This window comes from Malus sylvestris, chromosome 3 (genome assembly GCF_916048215.2).
Source record: "Malus sylvestris chromosome 3, drMalSylv7.2, whole genome shotgun sequence".
NCBI classification, from domain to species: Eukaryota; Viridiplantae; Streptophyta; class Magnoliopsida; order Rosales; family Rosaceae; genus Malus; species Malus sylvestris.
Genome location: NC_062262.1, coordinates 1,694,539 through 1,703,979, shown reverse-complemented (window position 1 = coordinate 1,703,979; position 9,441 = coordinate 1,694,539).

Sequence of the window (9,441 nt, the reverse complement as noted above, 5' to 3'; positions counted from 1 at the left end):
TAACAGCACACGTGCCTATACATCCATTACTCTGTCAAAAGCAAAAGTATCCCATATCAGCAGGGTCGAACGTACTCTAGATTTGATGGACTTGTTTTGACCCTCAAATTCTTCAGTCGGCCTTATACTCTGGAGGAAACCAGAAAACCCTCCAGCTCAGTTCAAGAATAAGCCTGTGGAAAGTTAATTCTTCAAAAGCAAAAGTATCCCATATCATCTCTTCTCATTTTTCTTCTCTTTATCCTTCATGCTGCTGCAAGATGGGGAGAAGGTGAACAATCAGCCGGAGCTTTGATTGCTTACCTTGTCTGTCACCTCTTTCAGCAGATCCCCTAGCTCGGCGACTTGGGGGACTCCTACTACATGGTTTGTATCGCGCTTGACCAAGCCTGAAACTACAAGTAAGCTTCAAGTGAAATTGATACATTACCTTGTGCATCTCCACCAGTTAAAGATACCACCCCTGGATGGAGGAAGAGTACTTCCAGAGAAGCTGCCACATCTACCTATGAGACAGATAAGGCAAGTCAAGATGATACCACACTCCGATACTTAGAAGTTTCGTGATTACGAGATCATTCTCCCACAATATTTCCTAATGTCATTTGTACTAAATCATTCACTTATACTCACTAAAGGAGAGCTTAAACCTATGTACTTGTGTAAACCCTTCACAATTAATGAGAACTCTTCTATTCCGTGGACGTAGCCAATCTGGGTGAACCACGTACATCTTGTGTTTGTTTTCCTATCTCTATCCATTTATATACTTATCCACACTAATGACCGGAGCAATCTAGCGAAGATCACAAAAAGCGACCGTTTTCGCTACCTAGGATCTATCTTGCAAGAGAACGGAGAATTAGATGGAGATCTCAACTATAGAATACGAGCTTGATGGATGAAGTGTAAGAGTGCATCCGGCGTGTTGTGTGACCGTCGTAGGCCACTGAAGCTCAAGGGAAAATTTTATAGGACGGCAATAAGGCCAGCGATGTTGTATGGCACAGAATGTTGGGCGGTGAAACATCAACACGTACATAAAATGGGTGTAGCGGAGATGAGGATGCTTCGTGGGATGTGTGGGCACACGAGAAAGGATAAGATTGAGAATGAGGATATCCGAGGTAAAGTAGGAGTAGCCGAAATTGAAGGAAAGATGAGAGAAAATCGGTTCCGGTGATTTGGACATGTGCAAAGAAGGCCGACTGACGCTCCGGTTCGAAGATGTGACTACGGGACAGAGGTTCAGGGCCGAAGGGGTAGAGGAAGACCTAGGAAAACTTTGTAAGAGACTCTAAGAAAAGGCTTAGAGTACTTGGATCTAACGGAGGACATGACACAAAACCGAGCGCAATGGCGTTCTAGGATTCATATAGCCGACCCCACTTAGTGGGAAAAGGCTTTGTTGTTGTTGTTGTTGTTGTTGTTGTTGTGAAAATTGTGAGCTGTAATCCACAATTATTTTTATCGATATTGCTATTTTCTAAAGTAGTGAACATAAGCTATTTTCATGTTATTTTGGTCGTTCGGTGAGATTTTCAATAATTTGTGTAGGGCTTTTAATAATTTATGTAGAAAATTGGATATCATTTTCGCTCTTAACCAGAGTTTATTTATTTTCCTATTTTACACATTAAAAATCATTAAAAAAATACTTTTGGGTCTTAATAAATGGTCCAACTACTTTTGAACAGCATATAAAACTTTCTTTAATGCATATACCAAATAATTTTGGGAAATACCCTGAAATGGGAAAATTTCTTAATCTTGGGACAGAAATAGGACATTTTCGAATATGCACACGCAATGCATAACAATTAGACATAAATAGGATTTTTCCTACACCTTGAAATGATCAAATTGTCCTCCCATCCAGAAATTCCAGCATTAATTTCTCATTTTGTAGAGAGAAAAAATCTCTCTCACCCAATCCCAATTCGAAAAACCCTAACCCACCTATCTTCTTCATTCAAGAGCTCTCTCTCTAACCCACCATCTTCTTCATCCAAGCTCTCTCTTTCTTTCTTTCTCTCTCTCTCTCTCTCTCTCTCATCTCTCTACATTTCGAATACGCACAAGAGCTCTCTCTCTAACCCACCCAATCTTCTCTGAGTTTTACTTTTCATTTGTAGGTTTTGTGAACTGGGTTTGCTTAATTTTGCTTTTTGATTGATGGATCTTTGGAGTTGAAGTAATTGGTTTGCTGTTTCTTGGAGGAGGCCCAAATCCTTCAATTTTGATTTTTTAATTTTTATTATTTCTCTGATTTATATGTGGGTTTCATTTCTTTTGTCTTCTCCCTCCATCTGCTCCCTCTCTCGATCCAAATTTACAAGCACCAAAATAGGGTTTGACTTTTCCTGCAATTAAATGAAAAAACATATTAAAGGTCAGTTGCCTTTTGAGAAGAGAAACTTTGAGGGAAAAAAAGAGAAATCAGAGTGGAAAGAAGGTAGAGAGAATGATATGGACGAAATTGTTTCGCGTACTCATTCGTTTTTTTCGTATTAAGCTCGCTTATACATTGCATGTACACGACAAACATGACATGCACATCTTAAATCTGAGCTCAACCCAAAAACTCATAGCTCACATTTCTCTCTTCCAAATCAGAAAAATGACCCTAAACTTTATATGAAGAATCGAAGATTCATTAATTTGAATTTGGTATCAAATTTGATTTGGTTCAAATATTTCAAGGGTTTGAAAATTGTAGTTTGAATGGGCACGAAAGAACCCGACCAAATCAAAGGAAATTGTTTCACGAACTCATTCGCTTTTTTTCATATTTGTAGGGCATGCCTCAGAATCAAATGAAAAGTAATAAACTACGTTAATGTGAAGAGTATCAAAGATATAAATATGACCATATACACTATATGCACACCACATTCACATAATATGTTTAGTATATGCACATGATATGCACAGAGCGGGAGAAACTTTAACAGCAACATATTGGTATAGTGGATACAATTAAAACATAATTTTGACGTATATAAGGTTACAGTGGCAGTTTGAAAAGTCTTGTTATGTATATCAACCACCACTTAACCGTACACGAGGAAAACATGATACTCGTTGTCGTTATTTCATGGGCACGCATGACCCTTAACGTCCTCTAAGCTGTTTGTTTTTTTTTTCACCGAGGCCAACTAGGTTGTGATCATACTCGCTAAATTCCGGGGCACAACATATGTGCATCATAACTAGTGAACATTCCCGCTTCTCATATCAAGATGTAGCCATGCACACCACATGCACATTATGGAAAAAATTTCACAAATTTCTACAATTGGACACTGGAACCAGAAATTATTCCATCCCAGTTTTCTAGCATGTCAAAACTTGAAATTTATTCCACAACCCATACACCCCAACATGAAACACATACCCTAATTTAATTTCTAAATCTTAATTCATCTTGAAGGAATTATTTTGAAAAACATGTTCATTTGAGCAACATCATATAACATGCAATTAACAATTAAAGGCGGAATCATGCTTACATGCACTCAAATACAAAACATTTACCCATGAAATTCAAAGCCTAGTAGATTGGTGAACCAATAATCAACTCAAAAATAAGTGAGTTGAAATTAATACCTTTGTAGATTCCTCTTTGCATAAGCAAAGGCTAATCACCCAAAGAGATAGGGCCTTCATTCCTTGCTTCTTAGATCCATGGATTTGGATGGAAGAATAGGTTCTCCAAGTTCCCAAAATTGAGAACCTCTAAGTCTCTACACCAAGGAGAGATTGGATGATGAATGAGTGACCTTGGAGGATTAGATGACTAGCTAATCACCTCCAAGGTGTTGGCCTCTTTAGAGAGAAAATGGAGAGACAATTCTCACCCATTTTCCCCAAAAATAAACCCTTATTTCACTTAATGAATATTTAGTTATAAAGTCATTTATATAGTCACTTCTTTAAGTGACCTAAATAACCAAACAACCCTAATTCATCTTCATGGCCGGCCATATAGGGATTTATGGGCTTTTGGGCTTTAATGAATCTTTATTCATTAAATTGTCATACAACTTAAGTTAATGGGCTTGACGTTCGAAGCCCATTGGGCCTTAAGGTCCAAAACTATCCCGTGGTCTTTAACGAACTTATTCGTTTGATTAATTAACATATTAATTAATCCTTGCCATAAATAATTAAACCATTCAATTAATCTTACTCATTTCATTTATTTCGTCCATCTCTACCTTACACGGTGTACGATCCATTAGGTTCCTTTTAGCGAGGTAGTGGGCGATTAAAACCATTTTACATCGATTGTGAATTGAAACTATTTTCAATTCTCCCTTTAGTGATTACACACGTTTAGGGCTTCCACAAACCATGAGTGACACCTAGCCGTATGTCATGGTTACCCAAGCTAATCAGAAGAGGTTAGAGAACCTATTCAGTTCGAGATTACAAATGCAATACGGTCCTTCTCTAATCTAATACTCTTGACCACATTGTTTGGTTTGATAGTTTATTTTCTCATGTCTACTATCCAATGTGTGTCTTGTGCTTATATGATTACCTTGAATGTGATTAGGAACGCATTCCCAAATCTCATTCATACTCTGGCCAGAGATTCAAATCATATCAGAGAGTATTCTCCTTCAAACGGTTTGAAGGTTAGAGATCCCTTGTTGCGCATTCACTTGTCTCCATAGCTAAGCGGCTTGACCCCAACGATGCCGTGGACACCCTCCTGGTGGGATGACTTTGACATAATCAAAGATCAAGGTCTTAACCACAAGACAACTATGATGCCTCAGGTCAAAGGACTACTTTGCATTATCCCAACCATGAGTTCTCATGTGACATGGAATATGAGAACTCTTCGTTGATCGCGTTCAGTGAACTCATTCTCTATTGAGCACCTACCGTACTTGTCTTGATGTCACACACACCAATGATTCGAGACTAATCACTCTCCCTGAGAGAAGACATAGTACGTACTGATCTTAACGGACTGTCAACGCCCAATTGGCAATCCTATGATCAGGAACGTTTAGGATGTGTCTACGAAAGAATGGTCTCATGAATCTAACTTCATTAGATTACATTCTCCCAATCACAAATTCCTTGGACTTTATTGTTTAAGCATATAACATTTATATGAGACGGCTCAAACAATAATTTATGCCCTTTATATGTTAAACTAGATTAGTTTAACATGTGAAATGTCCGTAAAGTATCATCACATGATTGGCTTTAGGGCACATTTCCAACAATCTCCCACTTGCACTAGAGCCAATCAGCTTGATCATCAATGATGATATCTCTTCTGTAGTCATTTCATAAATGGCTGAATAGTAGGCCTAGGCAGTGGATATCTATATGTGTTATCCACAGAAGCAACCTTGAGAATAACGACGTCACCATTATACATGATTCTCAATCATGTGGTTCAGTCTCTCATTTGTGTTCGGATCTTGATGAGACCTTGATTCCCAGGCTTGAGCTATCGCCCCATTAGTGTCATACACTTTCTGGTTGGAACCGAATAGAGAGTTCATAAATGAACTTTCCCATCCAAACAACATTGTTGTAAACTTCTATATGGCAATATATCTTGCATTCATAATGGAACACACTAAAGTCATTACTTTAATGTTTCCATCCAAATATCTCTTTAGTCATAATAAAGAGATATTCGTTTATCTCTTCATTCATAATGAAGAAACATCCAATGATGGATTAGATTCATAATCTAATACATTTACGCTTCCATTACTTTACTTTGATTCTTCCTCGATCTTTGAGGAATTTATCCTTTAGTATTTCTTAAATACTTAAGGACTCACTTGACAGTTGTCATGGTTCTGATCCTGGGCTTGCACTGATATCATCTTATACCGTTCTAGGTACAACTCATATCAATGTTTTTCATACAATATGAAATACATAAATCACCTTTGTGCATATGCATAAAGGATTCTATTTACGCATTATTTCTTTGGGAGTCAAAGGGGTACATTCCCTTTGAGAAGGGCAACTTGCTAGTCTCACTAGAATCGTCCTTTCTTATTGAAGTTTATCATCATATGAGAAACTTCCTAGCATCCATTGTCTATTATTAGGCATTGATATAATCCAATTATATCATGAAATATATCATTATAGATTTCCATCCCATGTATATAGACTATATCTCCCATATACATTCTATCGTTTATAGAATGCTTAAAGTCATAACTTTAACGAAGAAGTATTCTTTTCATTTCCAAAATTAATATATCATATATATTTAAATTTTAGGAACATGATTAACTCCCACTAATCTTTTGTAAACCTAGTAAACAAAAGATTCATTTACATCTTTATGAGAAATCAAACGATTTGATCCTTTTTCCTCATAAAATGCAAATAGCTCCCACTAACTTGCTAAGATCCATGATGGATGGATCTCTACAACTTTCATGTCTTGTGATTCATAGTTTTAGACATATATTATCAAGACTATCTTAATAATGGTTTCGGAAACCCATATTATGTCAAAACATTGAATCACCATTTAGTTGTAGCTAACAATCTTCGAATTAATTGAAACTAAGACTACGTCAAAAATGGTTCCTTTAAAGTCAACCATTCTCTTTGATTGTAGTCACCTTAAGCTACCAATTAGCTTTGAAGGTTTCATTATTTCGAGTCAAATGGTACTTTACCATTTCCTTGAGTATATATCGTATATGCACTCAATGTAGTCATAAAGTTCAAAACCATTCAACTGAGACGGTTTATAAATCCTTATCGACTACCTTGGAGCTTGTGGTATAGGAACTAGGTTGTTATATTTGTTGATTACTATCTTGTCTCTCAAAGAACCCATTCTTTGAGTTCTATCTCTCGTTCATTTGCTTTTAGGCAAATCACATTGTAGAATTACAATGAACTACCCAACAAAACAACATTTGTTAGTTGGTTTATAGAAGCGATATCCAAAAGTTATTTTAAGGATATCCTACAAGATTGTTATCAAACAAATATTGCTTATTAGCACACAACCCCAAATCTTTAACATGCTTAAGATTTGTCTTTCTTTCCAACTACATCTTATGGAGTCATGAAAATATTGGAAGATCTTCTCATTGACAATCATATTGTTTTAGAAGTATATATCCTATATATGGGTAATAGATAACATCTAACGAACTAAATCTTATTCAAGTTCGTTCTTCTCCTAATGGAGAAATACATTATCTTATGATGCTATTTCCTTGATATCTTTCAAGGAAACTTATCTAAAGTGTTACCTTTCCTTGGATCAAATCTAAGGAGGTAAATACTTTAGATGTCTTACTCATCAACTTACATTTCTTGAATTCTTTGAAACATTTTTCAAAGTATTCGGACTTGTGTTTATTCAAAATAAACTATAGTCCAACCGAGAGTGATCTTCGGTGAATGTTATCCAACATGAGTAGTATTATGTTTGTGGACAAGTGCCACTAACATTTAAGTGAATTAACCTCAACAACTTTGTGATTCTTTCTTCTTTCCAAAAGAATAAAGATTCGAACATTTCGCCTCCATACAATTTTAACAAGAAGGTATTGGATCCGGATCTAACGATCCAAAGCATCCATCTTTCACCAACTCGTAATTTATGTTTTAGATGTATCACAACTTTAGTTGGGATTAGTCACTACCTTGCAACCTTTTGGGTTTTAAGCATCATTATTTTCTAAACAGTTAACACCACCATATTATCTCTACTATAAAGATAATTAATTAGATTACCATAATCTAATCATTGATTAATAAAGAACATTGTTTTGTCAAACAAAACATTTATCCATTTCACATAGTGACGGAATTTAGTTCCTTAAAATTGGAATATAAAGACAATCTATGTTTTTCCAATTTCTTTGGTAGTTCATATGAGGAAGTAAGTACCATCTGCTTTCGCAGAGATCTACATTTGATTCACGCTTCGAATGTGAAGTACTTTCTCTTCTCTCATTAATCTTCTACTTCTTATTAGCCACACTTTTACAACGATTGTAAAACATAGTCACTAATACGGAATCAAACATTCAAGTAGAAGAACCAACTGTTTTGAACTTTTCAAGAACAATTTACAACACCTTCGAAAAGTGTGTTCTTGACACTTGCAAGACATTTCTTGCAAATACCCCTTCCAATGTCCTTCCTTTCATAAAGAAAGTTTGTTCCCTTGGAGTTATTTATCTTCTTTATTTGACTTTAACCTTTGACTACATTAGTCATGGTCCCTAAACTCTCACTATCTCTCTTGAAACCTTTTTTCAATTGTGTTATCACATCAAACAATTTTGGAGAGCATGTGGTTATTTTTCACTACATAGTTTACAATAAACTTAGTGAACGATTAGGATAGGGAAACAAAGGTGAAGTCCTTGCCTAGTTTCCGTCTCGTTAAGTGGTTTATCACTTCAACATTCAATGATTCAAAATCATCATAAGTCCATGTTAATGGACTATTTTTGTCAACCAACCATTATGTTCTAAACATAATTACAAACCTTCAAGAGTTGTACAAGGCAACTCTTATTTCTTCACACAACAAATTGTAAGTGAAGAATCATGGCACATAAAGTGTCCATGCCTTTGTGCTTTCTTCTCAAGTTCTTTGTTCATTTAACAAAGAAATAAGCACTAGTGTTTGCATTGACTAAGAGTTGTTCAAAGCAACTCCTATTTCTTCATACAACAAATTGTAATTGAAGAATTATGACATTTAATAGTGTTGTCCTCTTTATGATAGACCTTTTCTAACATATTCTTCTAATGATACATTATCAATAGGAAGATTGTGAGGATGAGACTACTTTGGTACTTTTACAAGCCATTAAAGACAATCTATGGTTTTGTAGTACCAAGTCCGTAAACTAAACGTTCGGCTTTTATTTGTCAAGTGTTGGATAGCGTTTGCAAATATATTGGTAATCAAATACATAACGAATATAAATTGATTGATTTTAAGCCATTTGATTTGGGTCTTTAAATCAAATAGCACCACCCACTATTTTTGGCAAATTCCATATCCCTCATAGGAATTCGAGAGTTTTGGATGAAACTCCTAGTAGGTTATGGGAGGCTCACTATTACCAAGCCCACCTCACGATGATACGATATATGGCTAGCAACAATAATAATGAGAGAGTACGCTTACTCATTTGCAACTCATGCAAGTACCCATCTTATTTGGCCTCTAGAGAATGTAACCTCACAATGATATGATATTGGTTCCATTGCACTTAGTTAAGTTCTTCCCACCATGCTTAGTGTGTGAAGGGGTTCAAGAATAGCCTCATGATGATACGATATATAGCTATCCTCGTTGCCTACACTCACCTCATCATATGTATATGGATTCCTCATGAGTATAAGCATGCACTGTGTACTCCCCCATGATAGGGTGAAGCCGGTGTACAAGTCATAAAC